The sequence below is a fragment of the Pleurodeles waltl genome, chromosome 5 (genome assembly GCF_031143425.1).
Source record: "Pleurodeles waltl isolate 20211129_DDA chromosome 5, aPleWal1.hap1.20221129, whole genome shotgun sequence".
Taxonomy (NCBI): domain Eukaryota; kingdom Metazoa; phylum Chordata; class Amphibia; order Caudata; family Salamandridae; genus Pleurodeles; species Pleurodeles waltl.
The window spans coordinates 1,641,175,627-1,641,188,578 of record NC_090444.1 but is presented as its reverse complement, the minus strand read 5'-3'; positions in this window follow the sequence as shown (position 1 = coordinate 1,641,188,578).

Below are 12,952 nucleotides of genomic sequence, written 5' to 3'. Positions count from 1 at the left end.
AATTACAGTGTCTTACCTGGGTGTCATTGGAAGTACTGTCTTATTATACAACTTCTGTTGTCCTCATCCTCATCCTCTGCCTCCTCATCTTCACTGTTCACAGGGTCCACTGCTGCCACACGCCCATCTCCAGCCTCATTCTCCTGCAGAAAAGGCAACTGGCGACGTAAGGCAAGGTTGTGCATACAGCATGCCACGATGATCTGGCACACCTTCTTGGGTGAGTAGTACAGTGATCCACCTCTTAGATGTAGGCAATGAAACCTGGCCTTCAGGAGGCCGAATGTCCTTTCTATTATTATTCTTGTTTGCCCATGTGCCTCATTGTAATGTTCCTCTGCACTTGTCCTAGGATTCCTCGCAGGGGTCCATAGCAATGAGAGGTTGGGGTAACCAGAGTCTCTCAAGTGGGTGGTTTGCCCACTGCTTGGACCTGGGGAGTGCCAAGCCACAGTCTCTCAAGTGGGTGGTTTGCCCACTGCATGGTCCTGGGGAGTGCAAGGCCAAAGTCGCTCAAGTGGGTGGTTTTCCCACTGCATGGTCTTGGGAAGTGCAAAGCCACAGTCTCTCTAGTGGGTGGTTTGCCCCCTGCGTGGTCCTGGGGAGTGCAAGGCCACAGTCTCTCAGGTGGGTGGTTTGCCCCCTGCATGGGCATGGGGAGTGCAAGGCCACAGTCTCTCAAGTGGGTGGTTTGCCCAATGCTTGGTCTTTAGGAGTGCAAAGCCACAGTCTCTCAAGTGGATGGCTTCTCCACTGGTTCTGGAAGGGGCCTTGTGCCCAGTGTACTTCATCCTGAGAGGGATGGAGTGATTGGATGGCTTCTCCACCAGTTCTGGAGGGGGCCTTTCCCAGTGTGCTTCATCCTGGGAAGGATGGGGTGAGTGGATGGCTTCTTCCACTGGTTCTGGAGGTGGCCTTGTGTCCAGTGTGCTTCAACCTGGGAAGGATGGGGTGAGTGGATGGCTTCTTCCACTGGTTCTGGAGGGGGCATTGTGCCCAGTGTGCTTCATCCTGGGAAGGATGGGGTGAGTGGATGGCTTCTCCACTGGTTCTGAAGGGGGCATTCTGCCCTGTGATGCAGATCTTGGGGAGTGCAAGTCACAGTCTCTCACCTGAATGCCAGAAACCACTGGATTTGCAGGGGCCAGGACGCACAACAGCCCATGGAGGCAGGACTACACACTCTCCACCGGTGGTGATGGCTGTTCAGTGGTGGCAGTGGCGGTGCTGGTGTCAGGGCTGGCAGTGGTGGGAGGAGGCTCCAACCCATCCCCTGCAGCCTTGGATGGCTGCCCACTGGACCTGCTGCTGGCAGTGGTGCTGGTGGCAGTGCTGGTGCCGGTGCTGGCAGTAGTGGGGGAAGGCTCCAGTCCAACCCCTGCAGCCTCGGACGGCTGCCCACTGGGGCTGCTGCTGCTGGAAGTGGTGCTGGTGGCGGTGCTAGAAGAGGTGGGGGGGGCTACAGCCCTTCCCTTGCAGCCTCGGACAGCTGAACCACCACGGTTGGTAGTGGGGGCTCCGCTTGAGACCCAGCACCAGGCCTCCTGTCCTTCCTGCCTGCTGGTACAGGCCCCTTGCCCTTCCTGTCAGCAGCCGGAGATTGCCCCTTGCCCTTCACACCTGCAGCTGGTGGTGCCTTCTTGCCCTTCCTAGTCGCAGCTGGTGGTGCCTCCTTGCCCTTCCTTGATGCACCTGGTGCAGGCACCCTGTCAGTGTTGCTGCCTGGTGCCCGGGATCCTCTCCCACCTGCAGTAGCTGTTGACACTAATGTGCCCCTGGACTGGGTGGCTGAGGTGCTTGCCTGGGTTTTCTTCACCTTGGCCTGGTGGATGGACGGGGGGAGGAGGGGTAGGGAAGAGGTCAATGGTGGAAAGGAAAAGCTTCTTAGGGACATTGGGGTGGGAAGATGGTGAAGGTTTGGAAATGGAGGAAGACGAAGTGGTTGTAGGAGGTGTCTGTCTGCTGTGTTTGGGTGAAGGTGCATGGGCTGGATGCTGTTGTGAGGTGGGTGGTTGTTGGGTGTCTGAGTGCTTACGTTTGTGTACAATGGCAGGAGGGGGCACAGACACAGAGGGAGAGGACACAGGGGACGTGTGCATTGAAGTGGGGATGGTGACTGCCAGTGAGGGGCGTGTAGTGATAGGCGTGCTGATGGTAGTGGATGAGGATGTAGTGCATGCCGATGTGAGTGTAGACGCTACTGGGAGGGAGGTGGACGAGGATGAGAAGGGGGACACAGTGGAGGCAGTGGATGTTGGTATGTCTGCATCTGGATGGTGTTTGTGTGACTGCCTGTGTGGTGCTTGTGTTTGCCTGAACCACTCCTGTGTGTTGTCCTGGGTGCATGCTGGTCTGCCTGTGTGCTTGGGGTAGGTTGAGGGGAATAGGATTGGGCAGAGAAGGTTGGAGGGGAGAGGCTAGAAACAGGGACAATGGCTGCCATCAGAGAGGAGGCCAGAGCCTGGATTGATCTCTGTTGGGCTGTCATGCCACAGTGAATGCCCTTTTTGGAATGCATTTATTTGTTGCAAATGGGCTGCCAGCCCATGGATGGCATTCACAATTGTTGACTGCCCAACAGAGATGGATCTCAGGAGGTTATTAGCCTCCTCACTCAGGGCAGCAGGGCTACCTGGGGAGGTGCCTGGGGCCAAGGAGATGCCCACCCTCCTAGGTGAGCGGGCATGGGAAACACGCTGAGGGGCTGCTAGGAGGGCAGTGCTGGTACGGGGGATGGCAGCTGTACCTGTAGTTGGGATGGGCACAGAGGTGTTCCCCACCACCAGGGAGTTTCCATCGGAGGAGGTATCACTGTCAGAACTGTCCCCTCCAGTCTCTGCCGTGGTGCTCCCATGGCCCTCCGTCCCACTGGTGCCCTCACCGTCGGTGGATTCATTCTCTTGGGCCCTGTGGGATACAGCTCTCCCAGTCGCTGGTGCCTCTGCTCCTCTGCCAGATGATGCTAATGCACATAAGGACAGGTTGATAAAACAAAAAGTGGGGGGGGAACGAGACAAAGGATACCCTTGGTCAATGGCGGCAACAACTCCACTGTTACGCACTAGGCAATGCACTACCATTCACAATGCTAGTCACCAGCCCATGGACAGGGATACCTAACAGAATACCTAACACCAATTGCAGCATACCTGATACCCACAGACCCCTGCCCAGTAGTGGAGGCCTACTGTCAGAGTCACCAGATTCTCGGGGTCTGTGCACGTTCCCAACACGTCCACCACTGAACAGCTCCAAGACTCTGATAGATAAATCACAGAGGCTGAGAGAGTTCAAGAGGGGAAGAGGGGATTAGGAAGGGAACAGCTGGGAAGGAGGCCTGTAGTAAGAAGAAGGTTAGAACACACAATATGTAAATTATATATCCTGAAATCAATACTAGACTATGATTCTAAGCCTAGTTATTCTGAAAACATGAACAATCTAGGAATTAAGTTTAAAATGACTAAGTTTCAAGCTGGCCGGATACCTGTAAGGGAATCAAGATGAATTAAATGAAAACTTTCTTATTCAAGTACTTTCCTTTACATGAGAATCAGAAAAACATTCTGACTAAATTTTAAACCAGTCATATAAATCCTGTTTTGAGAATGCATACTAGGACCATGCAATATTGCATCTAGAAACTCTGGCCACACAAATTGCGCATATTGCAGATATATATATATATATATATCGTAAACACCATAAAAGGATTTTGCACCATGAATAACACAATATGGATTCAGGAAGCAATTCACATAACTTGTCAACTCAAATATTACATAATAAATATCTTAGAATAGTGGCATACAATAAACAACATGAATTAAACTTGAGGAGAGAATCGTGCATCTTGCCGATTCCAGTGTCACCATGTAAAATACCAAGAAATGGTAGCACGCAATGAATATCAAAGTCAAATCCTCATTAAACGAATTGTGCGTCTTTCCGATTCGTAAAACACAATGTAAATGCTAAGAAATAACAGCTCACAATGAATAACAAGATCAAAGTAGAATGAAACGAATCGCGCTTCTTTTTCCGATTCTTAAGCCACCATGTAAATGTCAGGAAATGGTAGCGCACAATGAACAACAAAGTTAAATCCTCATGAAACTAATTGCGTGTCTTGCCAATTCGTAAGACATCATGTAAATGTCAAGAAATAGTAGCGCGCAATGGACAACAATGTTTAAACACCATAAAACGAATTGCGCGTCTTGCCGATTCTTAAGCCACCATGCAAATGTCAAGAAATGGTAGCATGCAATGAATAACAAAGTCAAAACCTTTATGAAACAAATCGCGCGTCTTGCCTATTTGTAAACTACCATATAAATGTCAAGAAATGGTAGCGCGCAAATAATCTGTTACTCATTAAAGAATTAAACCAAGAACATGAAAATTCTCGATAACGGTGTCGGGACAGTCCAACCACCGTCTTACCGCCTGGAACAATGATCACCAATGGATGAAGGGCAGAAGACTGGAAGATCCAAATAGGCCGCCTGGACAGGAGTTCAGGAAGAAGCTGCTGCTCAGCACCGGGACCTTTGAATAGTGAGCACTGGGAGTTGGGCTGGCTCTTCTTTTATAGAGTCTTGGCCCAGCCCACAACCACGCCCAGGCATGTTGCAGGGAAAGTCTCTGGAAGGCCCTGGAAAGGGGCCACACCCTAACACACTCTGAAAACCTGCAGCAATACATTGCAAAGGAACAGTATTTGTAAGCATATTAAAAATAAGTGTTCAGGATTGAACTCTGCAATGCAAAAGGTTAAACCACAACATATCAGCACAATGCATAAATTACGTTGTTTTGAGAGTGCTGGGTTTTTGCAGTTTAGTTGCCAATAGAGCGCGTACTGCTCTGGTGTTGACACCTACTAGCTTGTTTGGAAGAGGTTGACATCAGATCCTTCCCAACATGGGCCCAACCCTTCACTGGCCGCCCTGGCCTAGGGGCACCCATAGGGCCACATCCACCACCCAGATGCCACCCCACCATGCACAAGTAGTACATTGGGGCACTGTACTCACCCCCTTATGGCTGCTGTGATGCCCATCACCCATTCCATTTTTGTTACCACCGGCCTGTTGGTGGTATTACTGCTGCTTTCTCACCAACCGCCAGGGTTGTAAAGAATGCGTCTTTATATTCTAACCCAACTGCAAAAATTAGAGTTAATGGTTATCTTCCACAAGTATTCCCATTAACTCAGGGTACTTGTCAAGGCTGCCCATTATCTCCTCTTCTCTTCCTTTAGTTTATTGAACCTGTGATTGCATCCTTTAGCGACAATCTTGATATATCTGGAATTCCTTTTCCATCAGGAAGACAAGTGGTGGCAGCATATGCCAATTATGTGTTACTATTTGCAAAGAATGCTTCTCAAGCTCTGCCCATCATTATGATGGTGATTGAGAGATACTCAATAGTAGCAGGATACTCTCTAAATAGAGATAAAACCAAAGGTTCACTGCACCTCTGATTTGATTGCCACTCTAGGTTTGAAATGGCAGCCAGATAATATTAAATACTTGGGAATTTTGTTAGTAGGGATTTCCAGGGTGGTACCAACGCCATCAAAAGCCTGGCGGAAACATATCACGGAAAATGAAAGACTCACCAACAGGTACACAGAGGACCCTGCTGCTGCCACGGAACCGGAACTTCAAGGCTTCCCAATGCTCTTCTACACCATGGCCCTCCTGGAACACCAACGCCAATGAAGACGATGACAGTGAGTACAGCCACCTAGCACACAAGGGAGGGAGGGAGGAAAGGAAGAGTGACACACACACACACAACACACACCATTCACACACACACCATACACAGAACCAGCTGCAGAGTTAAACCAATGTCACAGGACCCACAATAAAATAAAACAAGGACCACAATGAGAATAGACTAACACTGTAATGTGATGCCAACAGCCACCATATAACCCATTTGAATCTTAATGCAGGCATCAATGTCCAGCATGGGCCCATGGACAGTCCAAAGTACAAAAGGGCCACATGGCAATAGGGCACAGTCCAAGGCCCAACTTGACTCCTGACACAATCCGGAATCCACTGTTCTGGGGCATCATGTTGAAAATGGGCAGGCACCTCAGGGTGAAGGGGGCACCTCAGCTGAAGTGGGGAACTTTCCCACTGAGTCTGGAGGGGGCTCCACACCCTATTGTCTTTGGTGGCAAGTGAAAGGCCACAGTCTCTGAAGTGGGGAACTTGCCCACTGGTTCTGGAGGGGGCTCCATGCTCAATTGTCTTTGGTGGGAATGTAAGGCCACAGTCTCTGAATTGGGGAACTTTCCCACTGGTTCTGGAGGGGGCTCCATGCCCAAGTGTCTTTGGTGTGGAGTGTAAGGTCACAGTCTCTGAAGTGGGGAACTTTCCCACTAGTTCTGGAGGGGCCTTCTGGTACAACAGTCCCTGGAGGGTGGCCTACATTCCAGAGGTGAGGGCTGCTGTGCCTGTGCTGGAGGTGAGGGCTGCTATGCCTGTGCTGGAGGTGAGGGCTGTTGTGCCTCTGCTGGAGGTGAGGGCTGCTGTACTTGTGCTGGAAGTGAGGGCTGCTGTGCCTCTGTTGGAGATAAAGGCTGCTGTGCCTGTGCTGGAGGTGAGAGATGCTGTGCCTGTGCTGGAGGTGAGGGCTGCAGTGCCTCTATCTGGAGTTGGGGGCTCCTTGCCCTCTGCTAGTGGAGTGGGCCTCTTGCCTTTCATTAGTAGTGGAGTGGGAACATTCCCTTTCTTTGCTGGTAGAGTGAGTACCTTCCCTTTCTGTGTTGATGGAGTGGGAACCTTCCCTTTCTTTTCTGGTGGAGTGGGTACTTTCCATTTCTGTGTTGGTGGAGTGGGATCCTTGGAAATCTTTGGTGGTGGAGGGGGATCCATGTGTCCCCTCTTGTGACGGGTCCCCTTGGCCTTTGACATGTCACTTGTGTTCTTGCCTCCAGGACTAGGAGTTGCCTTTACTGTCCCCATCTCCTGTCCCTTGCTTTTCACCACCTTATTCCTCCCTTTCTGAGCCAGAGGTGTGCTCTCAGTAGGAGTGGCAGCTGTCACACTCTGGGGCCCCTTTGTGCCAGCAGCTGCTGATTTGATGGGAGAAGTGGCAGGCTGTTTGGCTGAGGAGCTGTGCTGGGACGTTGGGACCCTGCTCTTACAGGAAGGACAGGGAATGGAGAGGGAGGGAAGAGGTCAAGACGTGCAAAGAAAAGCTTCTTAGGGGCATTGGGGCGGGATTTTGGAGGATGGATGGGAGTGGAGGTTGAGGGAGTGGTTGTTGGAGGTGTACATCTGCTGGAATTGGGTGCAGATGCATGGACAGTGTGTGTGTGAGGTGGACGGCTGTTGGGTGTCTGAGTGCATGTGTTTTTGTCTCTTGGGGGGCAGACAGGGTGGGAGAGGACAAAGGGGATGAGTGGATGGATGTTGTGGAGGTGTCTGCAAGTGAGGTGCATGTGCTGCTTGATGTGGTGATGGTGGTGGTAGCTGTTGATGCAATGCATGCAAGTGTGAGTGCGGATCTGACTGTGAGGGAGAAGGAGAAGGAGGGGTAGACAGCAAAGGCAGTGGACGTTGTGTGTGCAACTGTCTGTTGTTTGTGTGAGTGCTTGTGGCCTGAAGTGTGCTGCCTGTGTTTGACTGTGCTACTCTTGTCTGGTGTTTTGTGTGCATGCTTGTCTGTATTTGTGTCTAGGATGTTTTGGGGTTGAGGAGAATGGGACTCGTAGGTGGTAGTTGGAGGGGGGACATTTGGAATAGGGACACTGGCTGCCATCAGAGAGGAGGCCAGAGCCTGAAACGATCCCTGTAGGCCCGCTAACCCACCGTGGATGCCCTCCAGGTATGCATTTCATTGCTGCATCTGGGATGCCAACCCTGGATGGTATTCACAATGGTTGACTGCCCTACAGAGATGGATCTCAGGAGGTCAATAGCCTCCTCACTGAGGGCAGCAGGGCTGACTGAGGCAGGGCCTGAGGTGCCTGGTGCAAATGAGATGCCCACCCTCCTGGCTGAGAAGGCACAGCCAACTTGGTGGGGGGCTACTTGGAGGGTGGTGCTGGTACGGGGTGGCGGCTGTACCTGTAGCTGGGGTGGTTCCAGAGGCATCCACTACGAGCAGGGAGCTTCCATCGGAGGAGGAATTAGAGTCTGTGTTGTCACCTCCTATCTCTACTGTAGTGCTTCCCTCGCTCACTGTCCCACTGATGCCCTCTGGGTTAGTGGACTCTGCCTCCTGAGTCCTGTGGGATGCAGCTCCCTCAGTTGCCGATGCTCCTGCTCCTCCACCAGACGGTGCTAATGCACACATGGGCAGAATGACAGAAGAAAATGGGGGGGAGAGAAAGGGAGCACTGGGTCAATTACACCAGCAAACCACAGTTGGCAGATACATTACCATCACACACAGGGATCAGGATTGCACACTATGCATCGCACTGGCATTCAACTGGCTAGGTTCCACAGCAAAATGAGAGCCAACCACCACCAACTGCTCCCCTGCTGGGACACACTAAGCCCTGTCTGGCATGTACCGCAACCTAGCTAGATTACCAGATTTTGCTATACACCCATTTACCTTGAGCTGGATCACGCAGCAATGGCTGAGCTGGCATTAAGGGGCACCCACTAACTGAAACCTACTACCAGGATCCATGCCACCCAACAAAAATGGTTGTCACGCTCACTGTACTCACCACCTTGTGGCTGCTGTGCTGCCCGCAAGCACCCATCTAGCTCTGGGTGGACCACTGCCAGTATGCGGGCCATCAGGGGGCTCAGGTTCTGACAGGCTCCCCGCCCTTGTTGGGAGACCATCCTCAGCTGGGCCTCCATGGTCTTCCAGGCCGAGATCTCAGGTCCTCCCACCTTTTCCTACAGTGGGTGCTCTGCCTGCCATAGACCCCCAGGGTCCGCACGTCCTTGGCGATGGCACGCCACAATCCCTTCTTCTGATGGGCACTGACCTGAAGAGGTAATACTGACAGGAGGACACTATTAACCATACAATCCAGCCTGTCACACATACGGCCCACAAATACCATTTCCATCTCCATTGGCACACACATCGCCTGGAGCACTGCATGTACACTACCACCAGTGCATGTACACTACCACCAGACATACCCCCACCCAAATGACACACTACTAGCACACACATCTCCATGCAACCTTGTCGCAGGCATCGTGCCCATGGTGTACTCACCTGCTGGTCTGGAGGTCCATACAGCTGTCCATACAGCGGTAGGACCCCATCCACCAGGCGCTCTAACTCCTCTGAAGTGAAGGCAGGGGCCCTTTCCCCTGTCACACGGGCCATGACAGGATCCGGACACAGGTCACAGCAGTAGATGTGTTGTCCTGTCGAAAGTCCGGAATTAAGTGAGGTTTTAGACAGAAAATGGCGTTCAAGCCCGCAGCGGTGTACAACGTCCCCGCCGCTGGTGATCCCATTGGACACTGTACTCCATAGAGCCCCATTATGGCCAATGAGGAATAGCACGGTGGTGCAAGACCGCCTTCTGCCATGACGCCCAACGCCGGTGGAGTTACATCACTTCCACCTGTCCATACTTACAGGACAGGCAGTCGCCATTTTATGGTGGTGGACAATATTCAGAAATTGGAAACTACGTCATTGCTATAAATTGCACATACATTGCCATTCACATTGTCTGGTTACATACATGCTCTATGTACACTGAGGTGGTGGTTCCATTGTTCAGTTTGTGACACCCTACTCACTCTTGTGTCCCTTAGGTACCTACCACTGCAGAGGAATAGGTGGAGGAGCCCTACTTGTGTACAGACCCCTTCTGGACTTGGCTATACTGGAGGACAGGCACATTATACTGACCTATAGACTGTACAGGGCCACAATCACATAGCTGTGTACTCGATTGGAGCCTGATCTGATATCAGCTATCCGTCATCCCACTGGGATACCACCTCTTGTGCAAGTGCTATCAGTGCTTTATTTCCTGGCAACTGTTTTTTTCAAAGTGATAGTGGGCTTGGCAGCAGGAAGGTCACAGCCAATATTCTCAATCGTGCTGGCAATGGTTTTCTCTGCCTTGGTCAAACACATGGTGCAGGTACATCTCTTTCCCCCAAGTGGAAGATTTGGCCACTGTGAAGGCTGGATTCTAAACAATGGGACATATTCCTAACATCATTCAGGCGATTGTTGGAACGCATATTGCATTTGTCCCCCCCGGCACAATGCACAGGTGTTCAGGAATCAGAAGAGTTTCCACTCACTCAATGTGCAAATGGTGTGCTTGGAATGTCACTGCCAAGTATCCTAGGCCAGTGCATGACTCCTTCGTCCTGAGGAATAGCAGCATCGCAAATGTGATGGCACAACTACAGAGGCACAGGGTGTGGCTAATAGGTGAGCCAGAGTCCCCACCCAATGTATGTGAGTGTATGCCTTCTGGAGTCATCCTCCATACCATTGTGTAAGGCTAATGTTTGTCCCTCAATTCTTGCAGGAGACTCTGGCTACCCAAACCTGTCATGGCTCCTGACCCCTGTGAGGAATGCCAGGACAGGGGTTGAGAATCGGTATAATGATGCACATTCCTTTGGCCTCCTGAAGGCCAGGTTCAGATGCCTCCATCTGACAGGTGGATCCCTCTGCTACTTCCCTGAGAAGGTTGTAGCATGCTGCATGTTGCACAACCTGGCCCTCAGGCGACATATGCCTTATCTGCAGAAGGAGGATATTGGAAATGCCCCTGTGGCAGCAGTGGACCCTGAGGACAGTGAGGATGAGGAGGCAGAGGATGAGGATGTCCACAGCAGAACATCAGTTTAACAGCAGTACTTCCAATGACACACAGGTGGGACAGTGGAGCTGACCATTCCTCTGATTATTTATCTTTTCAGTGTGGCTGTAGCAGGATGGCAGTCACTTCCTTTGCATCTCTACTGACTGTCACCTATGCCTTCCCATTTTGCGGATGTTGGTGTTATACTGATGTGATGGCCACAGACAGCTATAGGTCGTTATTTGTATGCTATGACAGAGTTCAGGTCAATTGCACAAGATGTAACTGTTACCATAATTGCACATTTTCATCACATAAATCATTATTACTCAAGTTGTGTTTAAGGGTGTTTATTGTAGTGAAATGTATAGATGGAATAGTGCAATGGAAGCGGGTGATGGTAGAGGAAAGTCCAGGGTATTGGTCCAGTCTCTTTGTATCACAAATCCAGTGTCCAAGGGGCCATAGGAGGGGAGAAAAGGCAGTTCAAAGTGGAAAAGGCGACAGAGTGGGACATAAGGGGGACATTCAGGAGGGTCTCATTTCCTTGCAGTGGTCTTGGTCATGACAAGTACCTCTGGCATCTGCCTGGGTCACAGGGAACATTTGTCAGGTTGTTCACCTTCTGCAGGAGTGCTGGTGGCCTGTGGGTCCTGTGGCAGGGCTTCCTGTCCACTAGCTGCAGCAGATGTGGTGGGCTGTTCAGTTGACTGGCTAGTGGAAGGGGCCCGCTGGTGTGCTGTATACTCCCTCAGTATGTTGGCCATATGAGCCACTGTAGGAAAGTACCATCTTGCCTAGCATGTTACCTGCATTTTTACTTGTGTGTCAGTTTGTTTTTGCCTGTCTCAGTGGGATCCTGCTAGCCAGGACCCCAGTGCTCATAGTTGTGGCCTGAATGTGTTCCTGTGTGGTGCCTAACTGTATCACTGAGGCTCTGCTACTCAGAACTCCGTGCTTATGCTCTCTCTGTCTTTAAAATTGTCACTGCAGGCAAGTGACCATTTTTACCAATTCTGATTGGCACATTGGACACCCTTATAATTCCCTAGTATATGGTACCTAGGTACCCAGGGTATTGGGGTTCCAGGAGATCCCTATGGGCTGTAGAATTTATTTTGCCACCCATTGGGAGCTCAGACAATTCTTACACAGGACTGCCATTTCAGCCTGAGTGAAATAACGTCTTCGTTATTTCACAGCCATTTTACACTGCACTTAAGTAACTTATAAGTCACCTATATGTCTAACCCTCACTTAGTGAAGATTAGGTGCAAAGTTACTAAGTGTGAGGGCACTCTGGCACTAGCCAAGGTGCCCCCACATAGTTCAGGGCAATTTCCCCGGACTCTGTGAGTGCGGGGACACCATTACACGTGTGCACTACATATAGGTCAATACCTATATGTAGCTTCACAATGGTAACTCTGAATATGGCCATGTAACATGTCTAAGATCATGGAATTGTCCCCCCATGCCAAATCTGGTAGTGGGGTGCCAATCCCATGTATCCCCGGAGCTCCAGCATGGACCCCGGGTACTGCCAAACTAGCTCTCTGGGGTTTTTACTGCAGCTACTGCTGCTGCCAACCCGCAGGCAGGGTTCTGCCCTCCTGGGGTCTGGGCAGCCCAGTCCCAGGAAGGCAGAACAAAGCATTTGCTCTGAGAGAGGGTGTTACACCTTCTCCCTTTGGAAATAGGTGTCAAGGGCTGGGGAGGAGTAGCCTCCCCAGCCTCTGGAAATGCTTTGAAGGGCACAGATGGTGCCCTCCTTGCATAAGCCAGTCTACACCGGTTCAGGGATCCCCCAGCCCCTGCTCTGGCGTGAAACTGGACAAAGGAAAGGCGAGTGACCACTCCCCTGTCCATCGCCACCCCAGGGGGGGTGCCCAGAGCTCCTCCAGTGTGTCCCAGACCTCTGACATCTTGAATGCAGAGGTGTGAGGGCACAATAGAGGCCTCTGAGTGGCCAGTGCAAGCAGGTGATGTCAGAGACCCCTCCTGATAGATACTTACCTGACTAGGTGGCCAATCCTCCTCTGAGGGCTATTTAGGGTCTCTCCTGTGGGCTTCTCTTCCGATAACGAATGCAAGAGCTCACCAGAGTTCCTCTGCATCTCCCTCTTCGACTTCTGCCAAGGATCGACCGCTGACTGCTCCAGG